Genomic DNA, 21,434 nt, shown 5'->3' on the forward strand with positions numbered 1-21,434 from the left:
CTTTCATGGCCTAGTGGGACAGAGGTAAATAGTGATGCATACTCAACCTTGGAACAACAGGGCTCTGGGATATAGGGATCTAGGTATAGCTTGAAGAAGGTAAATAATAGTAAAATCCTTGACTGCCTTATGAATATTAGTTTCCCTTGCCTACTATTGTAAAACAGACATGAGTGGGATAGAAAGGAATGCTGGGAAACATGATTAGAGAAAACTTGTAAGTCCCTCTTCAGGCTATAACTGATTGGAATACCTAAAAGGGTTCTACAACTTGCCCAGTTGTAGGCCTCATGCAAAGCCTTTACAGAGTATAGGACCTTAGGTGGAATCCTGAGTCCCATCCACAACCTTATGAGGTGAGACAATCCCACTAGAAAGGACAAGCAGACTGGAAGAGCTACAGTGACTGATGATGCATCTTCATGATGAACCTAACCTATACTCAGAGCAGTAGTTACTCTAAATACCAACAGAGAGGGAAAGAGTCTTCAAATCAAGTATCCATGCTATCCGCTCTGTACACAGGGTAGATAGGAACGGGCAACTTAAACATTGGCTACCTAAAATGAGGGGGCAATAAAGGCATGAAGTGACAGGCTTACAAGATTTCAAGAGGGAGTTTAGCTTAAGAGTATGGGGGGAGAGAAAGAGTCCCCACTGAATAGCTGTCATCTTGTCTGGATGAGTCTGGTGAAAAGAGATGGGGATAAGATTTGTAAGATTCAATAGTGAATAACTGTTATCATGACTAATCGTGACTGTCACAATTGTAAAGGTAGACATTTTGTAACAAAAAAAAAGGGGAGTGGTTAATCTTACAGTCCAGAAACAGAGGACCCTAGGACTATCAAGAGAGGACCACACAAGCAGAATGTGGGACCTTATCCAGAGAAGCAGCGCCAGAGATGGGGGCAGAGATGGGGGCATGGAGAGGGGAAGCGGCTGAGGACTCTAGATTCATGGACTAAGAAGAGAAAGACTAAGAGCTGGTGGCCAGGAGCAGACTTGCAGAATGTGCCCTTTGGAGAGGTAAAGTATTATATATGCCTGCGTGGGTTTTTTTACTTGTGTGTTTTTTAAAAAACTAAAGTGGATAGAGAAAAATACTGTTAACTGATGGTACATGGAAGGGATTATAATCAATGCAATGAAACAAGGTATATGATTTGTTGAATGTAAAACTGATGATATGCCCTGTAAACTTTCACTGAACCCACAATAAAAACCTTAAAAAATAAAATAACTATACACATGGATGCTGGGAAGACATCAAGTCCCTTCAGGACAAACCCTCCTCTAAGACTGAAACTCAAAGGGCACACATAAGTATGCATGTAAGCTTGCTGGCAAACACATTGGTCTACTGGTGAGTGGAAGAGGGCGAAAGGCAGCAATGAAGAAGTGGGCTGAGTTCAACCACGTTCCATAGACTCCCATTGACCTGGAGATGAGAGAGAGAAGAGGAAGGGCTGGTTGGTCCAAAGTGTGGTAAGACCTGAGGACACCTGAGCCCATGGACAAGGACATAACCACAGAGGGCTAGAGCTGAGAGTGAAGCTTCCAGCTGATATGAAGTAAGGGGAGATGCACAAGAACACCATACTTGCAAATAGTACCCATTTGATGTAGCCTTGATGACTTGATAATCAGAACTCAACTAGAGGAAGATAAAAAAAAATAATAATTTTTGATAAAGGATATGAGGGTAAGTTGCTACAATTTGATGAACTTGACCTATACTCATGGATGTAATAGCTCAAAATACCAACAGAGAGGGAAGGAGTCTTCACATCAAGTATCAATGCTATTCCTTCTGTACACAGGGTAGATAGGGACGGGCAACTTAGACATTGGCTACCTAAAATGAAGAGGAAATAAAGGCACAAAGTGACTGGCTTACAAATTTTCAAATGGAAGTATAGTTTAAAAATGTGCAGGGAAAGATAGATTCCCCACTGAATAGTTTTCATCTTGTCTAGATGGGTCTGGTGAAAAGAGATGGGGATAAGATTCTTATGATTCAATAGTGAGTAATTCTTATCATGAAAAATTGCAACTGTCACAATTGTAAAAAACAAAAAACTGTAACAAAAACAGGGGAGTAGTTAATCTTACAGTCCAGAAACAAAGGACCCTAGGACCACCAAGGAAGAGGAGCACATGCAGAATACCGGACCCTAACACCAGAGATGGAGGTAGATATGGGTACATGGAGAGAAGGACCAGCTGAGGACTCTAATCTCATGGAATTAAAGGACTGAGAGCTGGCAGCCAGGAGGCAGGATTGCAGTATGTGCCCTTTAGTGGTTTAAATTGTTATATATGCCTGAGTGTTAAAAGAGAGCTAAAATAAATAGAGGGAAATACTGTTAACGGATGGTACATGGAGGGGATTATAATCATTGTAATGTAACAAAGTATATGCTTTGTTGAATGGAAAACTGATGATCTGCCCTGTAAACTTTCACTCAATTCACAATAAAAACTTTAAACAAAAAACCCACCATTATCTAGAGAGAATGCTAGACTCATGGAAAGAGAAAGGCTGTTTGAAGGCAGTCAGGAGGCAGGCTTGCAGAATGTGCACTTTGGTTGTTTAAACGATTATATATTCCTGAGTGTTTTTGTGTACATCAAAATTAGAAAAGAGGGAATAGAAGCAAATACTGTTGAATGATGACACATGGAGGGGATTGTAATCATTGCAATTAAATGAAGTATGATAGGATGAGTGTAAAACCGATGTTCTCTCATATAAACTATCACTCAATTCATAATAAAATCTTAAAAAAAAAAACAAAAAAACTATACACATGGAAAACAACCCATATGTCCATCAACAGGTGAATGGACAAACAAAATGTGTTATAGACATGAATGGAATATTTTCAGCCATGAAGAAAAATAAAGCTCTGATTTATACTACCACATGGAAAAACCTTGAAAACATTATGCTGAGAGAAATGAGTCTGGCATCAGACATAAAAGAACAAATATTGTATGATTCAGCTTACATGAGGTATCAGGAATAGGCGAATTGAGACCAAAGTAGATTCATGTTACCAGGGGTTGGGGAGAGAGTGGAGGGGAAGTCAGTTTCAGGAATACTGAGATTCTGTCTGAAGTGAGGAAAAGTTTTGAAATAAATACTGATGATGGTTGGACAATAGGGTGAATGTAATTAACATCAGTGACTATTTTACTTAAAAGTGGTTAAAAATTTTTTTATGTGTTTAACACAATACAAAACATTTTAAAATATACCAAGGGGATTACAATATACATATTTGCAAGTAGACTTGTGTAGTCTTTTTACATGCTTTATTCTTTAGTTTGCTTTCTTGCCACAATAGAAACACACTTAGCTTTTTACCTTTATTGTGGGGAAATTAGTGATATCTTATCAAAGATTTTCCCTGTGAACACAAACTTTGGAACAACTTCTAGTTGTAAAACTGGAAATGACCACACAACTGAAAGACTTCATCAACATACTGAGTATCTATTATGATCATCTGTTAACAATTCTTATGCTTTACACAGATCAGCATAGATTCTTCTCTCGTCAGTCCAGTGAGGAATGTGACATTCATTTCATCATGTGAGTGTGTTCTGTTTGTAACTATTGATTACTTGCCAGACACTTCAGTGCTCAGTGATTTCTGTACTATGTTTTAGTTACTCCCAAGAAGAACCCTGTTGTGGCACTGTGGGTTAATGTGCAGGACTGCAAACTCACTTTGAACTGCAAGGTCAGTGGTTCAAGCTCACTAGGTGCTCCTCATAAACCCTATACAGGGTTGCTATGGGTCGGAACCCACTCGATAGCACTTAATACCGACAACAGAAGAGCCCTCTAGGATATTTTAAGTTCCATTTTGTAGATGATGCTCAGACCAAGGAGCTCTGGTGGTGCAGTGATTCAGCACTTGGCTGGTAACAGATCATGCTTTCAGGCGATCAGTCATTCCTTAAGAGAAAGACATGGCCGAGTGCTTCCCTAAAGAATCAAAATAAAAACAAATCCACTGCCACTCACTTGGTTCCAATTCACAGTGACCCCGCATAGGGTTTCTGAGGCTGTAAATCTTTACAGGAGCAGAAAGCGTCATCTTTCTCTTGCCGAGCAGCTGGTGGGTTTAAACTGCTGACCTTGCAGTTAGTAGTCCAGTGCTTATCCTACAGTGCCTAGAAAACTCTATGGGACAGTTCCACTCTTTCCTGTAGGGTTGCTACGATTCAAACTAACGGCCACAACAACAAGAAGCCTCGATTGTTGACACATTTTTTCAAACCCGCAGAGGTAGTACACTAGGTGGAGGTGAATCTGCAGACTTGCCTCAGTCTACTCCACAGCTTTGGGGGTAACACTGGACTGTGAACCACAAGGTCTGTAGTTCAAGCCCACCAGTTGCTCCACAGGAGAAAGCTGAGGCTTTCCGGTCCTACAAAAAGATTGAAATATTCAGAAACCCTACACAGGGTTGCCATGAGTCAAAACGGACTCCACTGCACTTTACACCAACAATATATATAACCCATTCAGCAAACCGGGAAAATATTCCGTTATTCCTGATACTTAGTGCATACCAGAGTCATGCTTGCCCAGAATATGGAAGCTGAAGGGGGGTCTTATTCCAGTGGGATACAATTGGTTACATAGGACAGAACATTATTCCCCCGTCATGACTCTCCTCAGTATCACTTGATGTTTAGCATCCCTGGAAACTGCCCACCAAATTCTAATGAAAATACCACTTGCCATCAAGTTGATTCTGATGTGTGGTGACCAACTCATGCTTTATGAATTGACCTCTGCCCTGTTTGGGCAATGTTACAAAACTTCAAATGCTGCTGCTAAATTCACAAAGATCATTCCATTCTACTATAAACCTTAGCCCAAAGGCACTCAGCAAACTTAGCTCCCCCAATTAAGTGCCTGGAGCCTCCGGGGGCTGGAAGCCCACCGCTGTGTCGAGCTCTTGGTGCTGTTTTGTTTCTCCAGGACTCCTCTAGTGCAACAGCTTTCTGTTCCTGAACCAAGGAGGTTCAATGCACAGCAAGCTCGGGGTCCAAAGGACACACTCTAGTCCTGGCTCTTTTGTCTTCATAATAATTAGATCTACCCTGCTGCTGCTGAGATGGTTCATTTTATATCCAGCAGGCTGGCAACCCTGACCATTCCTCTCATTAAAGTGCCAAATGCTTACAATCTCAGTTAGCCCTGTTAACAGTCATTCACACTGAACCATAAAATCCTATCAGCGTGTTTCCCTACCTTCTCTTACCCACACCCAACAGGAACATGTCCTTTGGTATGAGTTACAAAGATCAGGGCTAAGAAGAACCACACCAAGCAATTCACTGCACTCTCCCAGGCCTTCTGAGATGCTTCTGAGTGTACTCGAGCTGCTGACCTTTCAGTTAGTAGCTGAGCATGTTAACCAACTGCACTACCCAGGGACTCAAACTGCTAATAGGACTTTTCCAAAAGTCCAAACACAGTTCTAAATGCCACCTCTCATATTCATACAAGGAAGCTGAGGCACCAGGAGGTGGGATAGTCTAACCAAGTCACATAGCAGTAACGGCAGAAGTAAATTCTAGAAGCAGCCCAGTGTAAGTGTAAGGGGTCTCAACACCCACCGCACATTAGATTCACATCAGACTGCAGTTAAAATCCCAGGCACCTGGAAATCAGACACAGGGATTGGCATTTTGAAATGTTCTCAGGTGACGGAAATGACTAGCAGAATGGTTATGAAACTAGACTTTGGAGCCCCTCTTTCTGGTCTCAGATTCTAGTTCTGTAACTAGGGTGAGTTGCATCACATCTCTGTGCCTCAACTGTAAAATACAATAGTAGTATAGTGGTTACAAGGAGTTCTGGTAGCATAGTGGTTAGGAATCGGGCTGCGAACCTTAAGGTCAGTGATTTGAAACTACCAGCCGCTCCGCAGAAGAAAGATGAGGCTTTCTACTCCCATAAATATTTACACCCTCGGGAACCCTGTACAGGGTCGCTATGGGTCGGAACCAATTCGACGGCACTTAACAACAACAAATAGTGGTTACAAGTCACACTGCTAACCTCAAGGTCAACCGTTCGAAACTACCAGCCGTTCTGTGGGAGAAAGATGAGGCTTTCTGCTCCCATAAAGATTTACAGCCTTGGAAACCCTATGCAGGGTGGCTATGAGTCAGAGCCGACTCCACAGCACATAACCACCACCACCACCGTTTACTTTATAAGAAGTCCTGGGGATGCAGTGATTACGCATTGGGCTATTAATCAAAAGGTCACCAACTGTTTTCTGGAGAAAGATGCAACAGATGTGCTTTCCTAAAGATGTACAGCCTTAGAAACCCAATGGGGCAGTTCAACTTTGTCCTGTAAGGTCACCATAAGTTGGAATTGACTCAGTGGCAATGGATTGGGGGAATTTACTTTGAAAAATTGTTGTGACCATTACATGGGTTGATAAATAGAAAAGTAGCTGGCAAATAGTAAATGGCAAATACTAGTTAGTTATTATTATTGAACAAAGTCCTGGTAACTACTTCTGAAACTTTGCCAACAAAATCCTTGTGGATCCGGAGGAGATTGTAATCATAGCAATGACACGAAGAATGTAAAACCAATGTTCTCCCATGTAAACTATCACTCAGTTCACAATAAAAACCTAAAAAAAAAAAAAAAAATCCATGTGGATCACAACAGAACCATGTCTGACTGAGTTGCTCTAGACACAACATCAGGAGGGATTGATTCCTGGAGGAGGTCATCACGTTTGGTGGAATTGAGAGCCCATGAAGGTGAAGGAGACCCTCGGTGAGACAGACTGGCATGGGAGGCACAGTGATGGCCTCAAACATACCGGTGATTGTAAGGATTCGGGAGGAGCAGGAAGTGTGTACAGAGGTCATCATGAGTTAGAATCCAGCAGAGGGACACTATCTAACACAATTGTCATCATCATCGTCATCAGATGCTAGGGCTCCTGACTGACACTGCTGCTCCTAAGCTGTCACTGATGTTTGGTTTGTGGACAAAACACAACCCCTGGGCCTGCAAATGCAGCTCTAAATCTACATGAAGGAGACAAAGGAAGGAACAAGTAGTATGGTCTCTGTGCCTGGGTAGGATGGAACAGAGAAGTCCTTGGGTATTGAATTATCTTGGATATTATCAACTTTTCTCTTCATGGGACAGGTGATTCCATGATTTCACCTAGCAGGAAGAAGGGTTGCAGACCCACCATCTGAGTTATGTTGCTTTGCACGGGGCACAACCTGGACCCGGGAAAGAATATAAACTTCTGAGTCAGTCTAGCCTTCAAATCCTGGCTCTGCAGTTTCCTAGCTGTGTATCCTTGGGCTATGCAGCCTAAACTCTTTGTATTTCAATTTCTTTGGTGGCAATAAAACTGCCTGCAAGGAGATATTATTGCAGGGATAAAATTAGATAATGTGTGTAATCTCGCACTGAGAAAATGCCCAACAAAAGTCGATCTCCTTCTTTCAAATGCTTCTCTGACTTCGGCCCCCACTTCCTCTCATTTCCAGTTCCCCCTTCACCACCCCCTCACTTACCTCAGACCTTTCTCAGTTGCCCTGGAGGGTTGGGAACAGAGTGGTGCTAACCCACGCCATGTTGGACTAACAAATGCACACGATTGAAGTGGTTTAGGAGAACTATTTGAGATAATGAGGCTCTCCTAGATGCCAAGAGGGAAAAGGCAGGGAGAAAAAATTTGCATAATTCATAAAAGCAATTTTGCCTCAAAAAAAAAGAAAGTAGTGTGCCTTTTTCTTTCTTTCTTTTTTTTTTCTTGTTAATTCAGCAAGACATCCCCCTGCAGATATCCAGCTGGGTTTATTATGTACAATATTATGGACTGTATTATGGGATGAATAGAAGGGAAAATTTTGGAACTTCAGTTCTAGAATCCAAGGAAAAAGGCCTAAAAGAGGCAGCCATTTTTGACATTGGACTTGGAACTTGGAGGGTGCCAATGCCCAAAATTTTTGTGCACGAGTGTGAATTTTCTGTCGATTAAGAGTCTGAAACAGTCTCTGGTAAAATCAAGCCACAACAGCAAAGGCTATCAGTGTGAATCCCTGATGCTCAATTTCTAAATACTTTTTTCCTATAATATCTCATTTGCTCCTCAAACAGTTTGAGGAAGATAGATATTATCATCTTTATGTTCCAAATAGGGAAAATGATGCTACAAGAAATTATAATGACTTGCCAAGAATCTTGGAGAACTACTACCGGATTTAGGATTTAGATTCAAATTCAAGATGGCTGACTTTAATTCCTAGTCAATATGCATTTCCACTTATGCCTAAATCTATAACCCAAAAGTTCAGAAGTTTGAACATATCAGCTGATCCACAGGAGAAAGATTTGATTGTATCCTTCTGTAAAATTTTGCTGTTGTAAAACACTGTTAAGTTGGTTCCAACTCATAGCGACCCTGTGTAGGGTTTCAGGAAGAGCAGCTGGTGGGTTTGAACTGCCAGCCTTGCAGATAACAGTCCAGTGATTATTCTACAGTGCCCATACCAGGTTTGTTGTTGTTGTTAAGTGCCGTCGAGTCGATTCCGACCCTTAGCAACCCTGTACAGGGTTTCCAAGGAGCAGCTGGTGAGCTTGAACTGCCGACCTTGCAGTTCAAATGGCTTTGCAGTCTGGCACATCAGCCCACAGCGTCACACCAGGACTCCAGGTTTACAGCCTTGGAAATCATATGGGCCAGTTCTACTCTGTCTTACAGGATCATTATGAGTTACAATCACTTGGACAGTAGTGTGTTTGGGGCTCCTGATGGTATAACCATGTGATTTTTAAGTTGTTTTTTTTTTTTTAAGCATCTGAAACATGAACAACAGTGATATATGTTAACCCAATCAGAAGTATTTAATTGCCTATGACTAATTTTTTAGACCAGGAGTTGGCAAATTATCACCTGCAGGTCAAATCCTGCCCACCACCTATTTGGGCAAATAAAGTTTCACTGGGGACTAGTCATACTTATTCATTTGCATACTCTTAACTCACTGGTAATGGATTTGATTTTGGTTTTGATAGCTGTCTTCATGGTACACTGACACAGTTGGGTAGTTGCAATAGAGACTATGTTGTTGTTGTTATAGTAAAGTGATACTGAATCGGTTCCGACTCGTAGCGACCTTATATAGAGTTTCCAAGGAGTGGCTGGTGAGTTTGAACCTCCAGAGACTATTGTTGTTGTTGTTGTTGTTAAGTGTCATAGAGTCATTCTGACTCATAGTGACCCTGTATAGGGTTTCCAAGGACTAGATGGTGAGTTTGAACTGCCAACCTTGTGGTTCAAGCCAACATTGCAGTCCAGTGTTTTATCCCACAGCATCACACCAGGATTCCCCAGAGACTGTACACCTTGCGAAATCTATTTTTTTTACTATTTGGCCCTTTAAGGTATAGTTTACTGATCCCTGTTCTAGACATTTCTTCCCTTCTGGGTCAACTAAGGCATGAGAGTGTTCCAAATGTTACAGATTTAGGGTGGTAGAGGCTTGTTCAAACTGGACTTCTTAGTTTTTGCATGGAAGAGAGTTGCCCTAGATAGTTCTCTGGAGCTATTTTGGAATTTGGATGAGTGAAAAATAAATCTTTGTTGTGTTAATCAACTGAAATTTTTGGCTTTTGTTAGCATGATAATAGCAAGGCCTCTCCTGACTGATACACATGTTGAGTTAGTAAATGATGAAGACAAAGGAAAAATCAACTGATTAGCTAAGTCTGCTGGAAGCAGGGTGCATTGAAAATGTTGGCTAAGAGGTGGTGGAAATGAACCTGGCCTAACTCAAGGGTGTTCCTGCTTTTGAGACAGGAACAAACTGTGATTTTATAAAGAAAGTCTGAACCTGAGATTGTGGGCAAACTTGTACAACTCTACCCATCAGGTTTAAGGTCAAGGGGATTTCCAGGTATAACTCACAGGTTGGAAATAGTCATGTTTCTGTTATGCTTTGTGCATTACATTTCTGCATGAAAATTTGGGGTATTGATATATTCAGGAAAAAATGGGCTCCCAGTCCTGAGCTATTATATAAGGTAATATTCTGCAGGAATGTTCTGTTTCTCAAGACTGAGTGTTTAACCTTTTATAATGACTGATGCTCAACACTGAGCCACAGGTGGACACAGGTGTTGTTGAGGCTAATGTGTCTTTGTTGAACGACTGACCTCTTTGTGCTGGGTTGAGCTAGTATTTGCTTGTAATTCTCAGTTCCAGTACATCAAAATAAATAAGACTGCTTCAGTGATTTTACAGTTCTTGCAAGTGAGTAAAAGGACTTGCTGTACAAAGAAAAAGCATCTGACTTCCAAGTCCAGCATTAAACTCAACTTAAAAGGAAATCTCTTTGGATACCAGAAATGTATTTTTATAGTTTCATGGAAATTCAGCCATTTTTCAGAGACGCAAAGCACCTTGATGGGGAAATAATTTTGATAATAATCTGCTCTGTCTTATTGCGCATAACATACTTTGACAAAAAGGGCCAAGGGCAAGTCAACTTAGATATGAACTCTTGAATGTAGATTGATTAATGCAAAGACATCAGCTGTGTTCATTGACAGTCAAGAATGGGCACCCTGGTCACTAAGAGCATTCGTGACTTGGTGGGTAAGATGAAAGAACATGCCCAACAAAACTCATTATGATCCTCTCAAAGCATCCAACTTTCTAGCTTCGTATTCTCCACCTTCTCTAACATACACATCCAGCCATTGTCCTGCCTCAGAGTTTTGGCCCAGCAACTTCTGGTATAATCAAGTGCAAAATAGTTGAGAGGTAGATCTGAGCGCATTCATTGGAACTGAGACTAGTAGGTGCTATAGGAACTCTGGGCTCTTTCTTGTGCCCTCTGATGGTTATGCCCTACTTGCCTTGGGGAGGGTTTTTATAATGGTCAGAAAATAATAAACATGGGCTCTGGCTTGATCCTACGGAAACACTGTTGTCAACTAGAAGACATGGGGCCAACAGGGACTATGAACAATATACATGGTTCAGGAATCCCACAGCCAACCCCCTTTATGCCCTCACTGGTTTTTCAACAGCAAAACTGATCCTCATTCCCCACCATTCTAGAAAAGGAATGAGAAAGTGGTTCTTTAAATAAATGTCTATAAAATACTATTATCTTCACCTTAACAACTGAGGTGGTGGTGGTGGTTATGCGCCATGGAGTAGGTTCTGACTCATAGCGACCTTGTATATGGTTTCTGAGGCTGTACATCTTTATGGGAGAATAAAGCCTCATCTTTCTCTTGTTTATCAACTGAGAGCAATGGAAAATTAAGCTTGTATCCTAATAACAAAACAAATCATGGTGAAAGATTTACAAACATTTCAGAAAACATGAGGCATAGGGACTCAGAACAATGCCTGGGACTGTAACTGGGGACTCAAATCCTTGTCAAGATAGCAATTGAGATATTTTGTAAATATGGTGGCCTCGTTAACAGTCTATTAAACTCAGTTTGATATCAACAGAGGGCTGCTTTTCTTCTCCAATTTGGGTCATCCTTCTCCATTCCTAATTAGTATAACATATCACAAATACCACCTTTGGGTCAGCACGAATGTTCTCCCTACTTCCTTACATTTTATTAACCCATTTTCCTCTATTATACCTACCTGAAAATATAAAAATATGAGTTTGAACCTGGAAATTGCTGCTATCTGACAGTAATTGCCCAAGGCAAGTAGGGAGCAGCCATCAGAAGTAGAGCAAAGAACCCTGAGTTCCTATAGCATCTACTTGTTTCAGAATGCATTCTGGAATGCTTTGATTTGGGAGGGGCAGGGTTATGTGGAAGGGAGGGTGTACACTTCACTGCATAACTAATTTCATTAAAAAATAGGAAACCAAACATACAGTAAAGGGGCTAGGAGACATGAGGAAAGATCCGGTTTCCATGACAACTAGAGGAGCACACTCATCATCTCAACTAGAGGTCTGAACTAGGGCAGAAGTGCTGACAGCTTAACCTAAGGGCTGTCATCAGGTCTTTCCTCACCCGTGGTGCCTTTATCAGTCATTCTCTATCTCCCCAAAGTCTTAGAATGAACAGGGATCATGCGTCTGCCTGCCAGCAGCTATGCCTGACCTGCCAAAATCACTTGGCTTTTACCACTTTATAGGAAAGTCCAAGACATGAGTTTTCTTCAGATTATTTATCAATAGAAGCACCTGGATTACAGTTTCAAGCTATCCTTCTGTGACCCTGGAGCTTTCTCACTTTCACCTCCAAAATGCACACGCACACACAGCATGAACACATCACACATACAGACTACACTAGGGTTTCTGGTATCATGCACCTATGAGTAGCTGTAACCAAATGCATTACGCCAACACACGTATCTTCTGTTGCCCATCCTAGGATACATTCAGTCTCTTCACCGGAAAACAAACCTCATCCCTCATTACACCACAAAATCAACTTTCTGAGGCAGATTCATTGAGTAAGGAATCCTAAATTGAAGCTGGCCTTTACAATCATCTGTAATCAGTTTTTAAACTTCTAATGCCTGCATCTCACCTCTATACTTTTAGTGTGGTACCTAACCATTAGTATATTAGAGAAGAAATACCCACATGATCCTAAAGTGTAGCTGGTGATGGTATGCCATGAAGTATGTCTGACTTATAGTAACCTTGCATAGGGTTTCCAAGGCTGTAAATCTTTACGGGAGCAGGAAGCCTCATCTTTCTCCCAAGGAATGACTGTTAGTTTCAAACTACTGACCTTAAGGTTAACAGCCTGACTCGTAACCACCACGCTACCAGAGCTCCTTAATGGGTAGCTAGAGCTAAGTATATTATAATAATTCCTTCAGCAACCACTGATTTAGTATCTATCAAATAAAAATAGCTACTAAATAAAAAGGCACTGTGCTAGACTTCAGAGATCTGAAGATGGGTGAGGCACAGAAATCTCAGTCTATCTATGGGACACAGAAGGTTAGACAAATATGTATATAAAGCAATGTGTCTGCTCTACGTTCATCTGTAGGAGGTAAGTGGGAATACAGGAGTGGTTGGTTCTGTTTGGGAAGGGTAAAGAAAAACTTCATGGAGGAGAAGATGATGCTAGGCATCAATGTTAACAGGTATGTAGATATTTTCTAGAGGATTGAGAACAGAAAGATTATTTGACATAAAGCAATGTGACAATTTGGGAACTGAAACAGCATAATTACGTTGGCATGTAGGTTTCAGAGGTATTTTTGTAGTGAGACATGGTTCTAGACTAGTGCAATATTAGACAGATCAGGAAAACTAGAGATTAAAACATAGAGAAAAAAAAAAGTATAGGCATGAAATAAAATGAGAGATCACAAAAAAAGAGAACACAAAAACTATATGGACATGTTTTAAAGATCTAACATAAATGCAATTGGAATCCCAGAAAGAAGGAAGAAAGAGAATGAAAGAAGAAACAATATCAGAAAAGATCGTTAACTTAAAAAATAATTTTAAAGCTATAGATTCAATAAGCCTTGGATTCCAAGCATAATTAATATAAAGAAAATATACCTAGACCCATCATAGTAAAACTATTGCAAACTAAAAACAAAGAAAATATTAAAAACCAAACAGAGTTGACTGTCTTATGAATCTTGGTTTCCCTTGCCTACTATTGTAAAATGGACACTTGAAGGGGAGAGAAAGGAACAGTCAGAAACATCACTATAGAAACCCTATAAGTCTGTCTTCAGCCTATAACTGATAAGAATACCTAAAATGGGGCTAGAACTTGCCTAATGAAAGAGGCTTCCTGAAGAGCCTCTGCATTGCATAAGACTGTAGGTGGAATCCTGATCCCCATCCAGAATCTTCTGAGGTGAGAAATTTCCACTTGAAAAGACAAGCAGAACAGCCTGGAGCATCTAGAGGAACAGAAGATACTTCTTGAAAGAAAGACCAGCAGGAAAAATTAAAAAACAGTAATGGCAGTCTGATTGACTACTACAAGAACAAGCCAGTTGTTTGCTAGGGAGCCATCAGGGCAAGCAATGAAGTCCCTCAGGCAAAACCCCCTTCTAAGATTGAAACTTAAAGGGAATACACGACCAGGCATGTAATCTTGCTGGTGACCATGTTGGTCTACTGATGAGGGGAAGTGGGGGAAAAACAGTAATAAAGCTGTAAGCTAAGTCCGACCACATTCAATAGACTCCTTATCAACCTGGATTGTGACCTGGTTGACCAGCAGTATAGCGAGACCTGGGACTCCTGAGCCCATGGACAGGGATATAGTCACAGAGGACAAGAGCAGAGAGTAAAGCATCCAGCTGATATGAAGTGAGGGGAGATGCACAAGAACGCCCATTTGCAGATAGTACCCTTTTGACCTAGCTTCAATGGCTGGATGATCAGAACTCAATTAGAGGAAGAAAGAAGAGGGAAAAAAAGTGTAATCAGCTACAATTTGATAAACTTGACCTCTATTTATGGATTGTAATAGCTTAAAAGAGGAAACAAATCTTTACAGCAAGGATCATTTCTACCCCCTCTGAACACAGGGTTAACAGGGATGGGCAACTTAGAAATTGGCTACCCAAAATGGGGGGAGAGGAGGCTACAAAGGCATGAAGTGACTAGCTTACAAGTTTTCAAGAGGGAACCTAGTTTCAGAGGGTGCAGTGGAAGGTAGAATCTCCACTGAGTGGTTTCTAACCTGTCTGGACTGGTGAAAGGAGATGGGAACTGATTGTGAATGTTGCAAATGTAAAGGTAGACACTTTGTAACAAAAGGAGGGGAGTGGTTGATCTTGCAGTCCAGGAGCAGAGGACCCTGAAACCATCAAAGGAGAAGAGCAGAGTGAGGGACCCTATCCAGAGAAGCTGCAGTGCCAGAGAGGGAGGCAGAGATGATGACGTGGCGAGATGGAGCAGCTGGGGACTCTAGACTCAGAGAAGGAGAAAGGCTGTGTGCTGGCGGCAGCGGGGGCTGGCATGTAGGGTGTACCCTTTGGTTGTTTGAATGGTTGTATATTCCTGAGTGTTTCGGTGTACATCCAAAAAAAAACAGGGAATGGAAGCAAATGCTGTTGAATGATGATACATGGAGGGGATTGTAATCATTGCAATGAAATGAAATATGATAGAATGAATGTAAAGTAGATGGTCTCCCATATAAACTATCACTGCACTAACAATAAAAACTTAAAAACAAAGAAAAGAGGAAAAAAACAAGCAGAGAAAAAATCATATTGCCTTTAATAGAATAAGCATAAAACTAACAACTGACTCTAAATAGAAAAGGAATAACAACAAAAAATAAAACACAGACGCCTAACCCTAAAGATCATGGGAATTGTGTGTGTTCTGAAGTCAAAGAATTCTATGGCTAGTGCAAATATTTTACTCAAATACAAATATTTAAGTGAAAAAGAGAGGAAATAATAGCTCTTACTAGGGGAAATAATAAGGCTTTTCAAACAGGTGGGACCATTGAATTGGTTAAAGGACCTTTGAGTTGGTTCCAACTCATAGTGACCCTGTATAGTGTTTCTAAATTTGTGGTTCAAACTGACCTTGCATCCCAAAGCTTTATCCCACAGAGCTACACTGGGACTCTCAAATCGAACAGAGGTGTGGAAAATGCTTTGCACGATAGAAAGGGGAAATGAAAATGTATTATATAAAATATTAGTAACACATTATGGAATTTAAAACATGTAAATAAACAGAAACATGACAATAAAAGCATATAAGTTGGAGGGGTCTAGGGAAAACTGGGCTGATGTATTTAAGGTTCTTGGAGTCCTGGTGTGGCACTGTGAGCCAATGTGTTGGACTGCCAAGTCTGTTTGAATCACAAGGTTGGTGGTTCAAACTCAACAGCCTCCTCCTTGGAAACCCTGTACAGGGTCACTATGAGTTGGAAATGACTCGATGACACTTAACAACAATAACACAGATCAGTATTACTTTCCAGATAATATAAGAACCTTAAATTGTTGTTGTTATGTGCCATCGAGTCAGTTCCGACCCACAGTGACCATGTATAGGGTTTCCAGGCAGCAGTTGGTGAGCTTGAACCAACAACCTTATGATTCAAACTGACCTTTCAGTCCAGTGCTTATCCTAAAGTAACATATATTGTAATGTCTAGTGAAGACACTAAAATATTAGTAAAAGAAGAATTTCCAGCTAAAGTGGGGAGATGAAATAATTGCAAATATTAATAAATCTCTGATCTATAAAAATCTTCTGAAAGAGTTTGAGATGTTTCAGAAAATAGGTCTCAAGTTTGAGAAACTGTGACATATAACTGAAGGAAAACCAAGTTTTAGAGCAAGGCCAGACCTTGCAAGAGCGAAAACTCCCCTGCCATTGAGTCAGTTCTGACTCGTAGCAATCCTAGACACGGTTTCTGAACCTGTAAATCTTTCTCCCACTGAGCTGCTGGTGGGTTTGAACTGCTGAATTTACGATTAACAGCCCAATACTTAGCCCACAGCTCCATCAGGCTTCTTTTCAAGAGTTAATAGGAAGGTGCAATGTCTGAGAAAACTCATATCTGCCATCTCTTGAGGGGATGGCCTGGTGGTTCAAGATCAAATCTGCACAGTGGCAGAACAGATTTGTACAGAATTTTTGCCATCCAAACAGATCGTCCTCCTGCAGGGATTCTGTCCTAGCAGGGACGCAGTGACAGTATCAGTCATCAAGCTGATGGCTTCATGTTCAGAAAGGTTAGGCCAGAGAACGGGAGTGTAACCCTGGTGGTGGTCATCTGCCGTGGAGTTGGTTTCAACCCAAAGCGTTGAAACTTTACCGGAGGCTATAAATCTTTACCGGAGCAGAACACCTCATCTTTCTCCCGTAGAACACCTGGTAGTTTTCAACTGCTGACCTTGCGGTTCACAGCCTGATTCGTAACCACTACACTACTAGGAATTGTGAGCATCCAAGTGTGAGCATCCAAGTGTGAAGATACTAGATGGGCCAGTGCCCAGAAGAAAGATGGTCAGTCAATACAAGATGTCTGTAGACTCTGGAGTGAGGACAAGGCATCTGTGTTGTCTCACAGGGAGGTCAGACAGGTTGTCCCTCCATTCTAACAGGGATGTGTCTTGCCAATACCAAACCACTCTGGCTCCTAGCATCTCTGGGAAAGACTGATGCTATTTCAGCTATGGAGGAGTTACATAGCATATAGGAGACTAAAAGAGGGCTGGGAAATAGAGGACTAAGGATTGATGACACCAAAGTAGAAAGAAGAGCTCTGTGACTTGAGAAATGAGGAACTATAGTCCTCCATTTTCCCCCAAGTGGCAGCTCCTCACTCCTGCTGAGCTCATCATACGATGAGGTCACTAGTCCCTCCCTGCCTCTCCCATAGGCTGACCATACAAGTCTGACTCTCAATGAGATGATCTCAGTGACAGTGCTCATTAACCCACCACACATAATGCAAGGTGTAGATGCTGGGGATGATCATGTTTACATGATGCCAGCTTCCATCCTTTGGCTAAAGTAATAGAAACAGAAAAACCAGAGCCCTAGGAGCTTTTCAACTGAATCCTATAACAGCTCTTCTGTCAGGCCCCCTACGGTCCTGTATTCAGCTTCCTCTGGAGTCAAATCATCTCACATCATTTCCTCTTTTCAAATGAGAGAACAAGTTAATAATAGGGTTTGGCTTTATGCATATAAACCGGCTCATACTTAGTGTTTGTAGAGGAGTGAGGGCAAAACTTCCCCCTGGGCTTTTAATTCAACACGACATGTGACTATTCTCACAAGGTAAGATGCTGCGTCTGGAATCAAGGTTAGCTGTTAGAGGCAAGGGGCTGTAGGGAGTCATTGTTATTAGCTGCTCTCAAGTTGCCCCCAACTCATGGCAACCCCCATACACAACTGCAGCAACACTACCTGGGCCTGTGCAGTCTCCATGATCAGTGTTGGATCAAACCCTTGTAATCCACAGTGCTTTCACTGACTGATTTCTTTCTTTCTTTCTTTCTTAATGTTTTATTGATAGTTTACATAGGCGAACATTCATTTTACATTCATCCTATGGTATATCATTTCATTGCTATGGTTACAATCCCCTCCATGCATCATCAACCATCCAAAGGGTATACGCTACAAGCATGCCCCCCCCCCCCGGTCATCAGCACCCAGCCCCTCTCCCTCTCTGTGTCTAAAGTTCCCAACAGCTCCATCTCTCCACGTCATCATCTCTGCTTCCATCTCAGGCATCACTGCTTCTCTGGGTAGGGTCCTGCTCTCTGCTCTTCTCCCTTGATGGTCCCAGGGACCTCCACTCTTAGGCTGAAAAGTTAATCACTCCCTTCCTTGCTATGAAACATCTACCTTTACAATTCCATCCCTCACAAGCAGTCCAGATAACAATTATTCACTATTGTATCACAAGAGATCCATCCGGACTTCATTTCATCAGCCCCGCCTAGACAGATTATATACTACTCAGTGGAGATTCTAACTTCCTCCATGCCCTATGAATCTAGCTTCCCTCTTGAAAGCTTGTAAACCAGTCACTTCTTGCCTTTGCATCCCCCCCATTTTGGGTAGCCAATGTCACTGACTGATTTTTGCAAGTCGATCATGAGGCTACTCTTCCTAGTGTGTTTTACTTAGTTTGGACCGCCCACTGACACCTGTTCAGCGTCATAGAGACAAATAAACCTCTAGCTGCACACGAGGTTCATTGACTAGTAATTGAACTCAGGTCTCCCACATGGCGAAGTCCTGGTATGGTGCTGAAGGTTAATGCGTTGGATTGCAAGGTCAGTTTGAACCACAAGGTGGGTGGTTCAAGATCACTAGCCTCTCGGTAACGCTATACAAGGTAGCTATGAGTTGAAACCAACTCCACAGCTCTTAACAGTAACAACTCTCACATGGAAGGCAAGAATTCTACCACTGGACCTCCACTGCCCCCTATGGTCAGTTACTTTAATTTAAAGAATTCCAACATCACACTCAGCTCTTATTGCCTAGATAGAGAGGTGGTGGTTGGTGGTTCTGTGCTGCGGAGGCCGTTCCAACTCAAAGCGACCCTGTACAGAGTTTCCAAGGCTGTAAATCTTTACGGGAGCAGAAAGTCTCATCTTTCTCCTGCGGAAAAGCTGGTAGTTTCGAACTGCTGACCTTGCAGTTGGCAGTCCAATTCATAACCACTACACTACCAGAGCTCCTTAGAGAGAGAGAGAGGCATGAATATGTAAACACAATACCTGATGCTTTAACCTGGTTCTTCATCTTTAAACTGGGGAAGACTCCCCATCCACCATGCTGCTGGAACTCAGTACAAGGAATCTCTTGCCTTTTCCTGAAAATGTTCTGGATTTTATTATTTCATTTCTGCTTCTGCTGCTCTTCTTTCTTCCTGTTTGTGTATTTGACTCTTGATCTCTTTCCTTTGTTATCTGTTCTTATTTCTGCACACACTCTTCAAATTTAGTGGCAGACTGATTTTAATGGTGATTTTTATGGTTCATACTCTCCATGCACCTTTTCAAGTTCTAGTATCCAGCATCTAGTCATGGCATTAGTGTGCTTTGCTTGAGGCTGTATCAAAAAGTGGGGTTGGGCACTTCCTGGCAGGGCTATTCAATCTAAGGTACAAAATAATGAATCCGGTAGTAAGAGAAATGCTGCCAACCTGACGTCTAGCAAGCAATATGTGTAGTAGTTATTCTTCTCCAAAGGAGCTCTGGTAGCATAGTGGTAACGAATCAGGCTATGAACCTCAGGGACAACAGTTCGAAACTACCAGCTGTTCTGCAGGAGAAAGATGAGGCTTTCTGCTCCCGTAAAGATTTATAGCCACGGAAACCCTGTATAGGGTCTCTATGGGTTGGAGCTGACTCTATGGTACATAACCACAAACCACCACCAAATGTTATTTGAGACACAAAATCTTTTGAAATATGAGGCCATGAGAATTAGGGTAGAGTAGTTATGGATAGTTCGTTGTCATGACAAGGCTGACTAAAACACAAGAATAATGTAGACTTCTAGGTCTCAGTGTACCATTTCCAGAGTGACTTGGTCTCTTATGTGACCCATGGATAAAAGTCCCAGGAGATACAAATGGTTAAGCACTGTTGTTGTTGTTAAATGCCGTTGAGTCCGCTCCAACTCACAATGATCCTGTATAAGGTTTCCAAGGAACAGACAGCAGATTTGATTATTCTACAGCGCCACATCAGGGCTACTGGTGGAGCACTGGATACTAAATAATCGATTGGTGGTTTGAACGCTCCCAAACACACCTAGAAATAAAGCCTGATCATCTGAAAACCCAGCCACTGGAAACCCTATAAAACACCATTACACTCTGAAACACAAGGGATCATCATGAGTCAGAATCAACTCAGTGGCAACTGGGTTTAAGGACTAAAGCAATCTTTGAGGACTCACTGAGCCAGTGGTAAATGGGAGATGTGAGCATCTTGTAAATTCTACTACCCGGATTTTTGGTGACCATGTAAGAAATCTACTTATTTCCATCCTAAAAAGGCAACCGAAGAGAATTCTCTCAAAGCAGCCGTGTTAAATAATCAATGAAGATATCTGTAACCCATATGCCATTCCTTCAAAGGTTTTAAGGAGGATCAGATATGTAGATATAACAATTTCTTACCTATGAATGATGCTGGTATGTTTATAAAATACGTTTACATAAACAGTTTTATTGGAGATCATTGTCATATGGAAAATTTTATCAGATTATTTTGGATATGAGAATATTAATTGTTACAAGCAGCAAAGTGAAGACTTATCCCAAGTAGACAAATCCTACTTCATATTACACATGAGACTTTTTGAATTTAAGGGCACTGTGGACTTTTGCTCCTAAAATAAATCTGGGTATTTCAGAACAATTTAAAGCTCCAATAGTTTGTTGAAGTAGCCAGAAGGATCTTCACTAAGGATAACTCAATATAATAAACAAACCAAGTAAAGAAAACACACTAAAGAGCTTAAGCTTTTTTAATAGACAAGAGGCAAGTATTTTCCCCAGCACTTGCTAAATTATGCCTCAGGAATAGTAGCATCCCAAGATATGTTAATAAATATTCTGGTGAAAAGGAAGATTTTGAGGTCAAATAAGTTTTAAAACACTTTTCTTTTTTTTAAGAGTAATGCAATAAAAGCAGACCGACTGTTACTACAAGAACAAGCAAGTTATTTGCCCAAGAGACATCAAGGCAAAGTGCTCGGGTCCTCTCAGTGTAAACCCCCTTCCAAGACTAAGACTCAATGGGAATACACGCTCTGCTGGTGACCAAGCTCGTCACGGATAAGGGGAAGTGAGGGAAAAACAACAATGAAACTGCAAGCTAAGCCCTACAATGTTCAATAGACTCCTGTGAACCTGGGTG

This window comes from Chrysochloris asiatica, unplaced genomic scaffold, assembly GCF_000296735.1.
Source record: "Chrysochloris asiatica unplaced genomic scaffold, ChrAsi1.0 scaffold00007, whole genome shotgun sequence".
Taxonomy (NCBI): Eukaryota; Metazoa; Chordata; class Mammalia; order Afrosoricida; family Chrysochloridae; genus Chrysochloris; species Chrysochloris asiatica.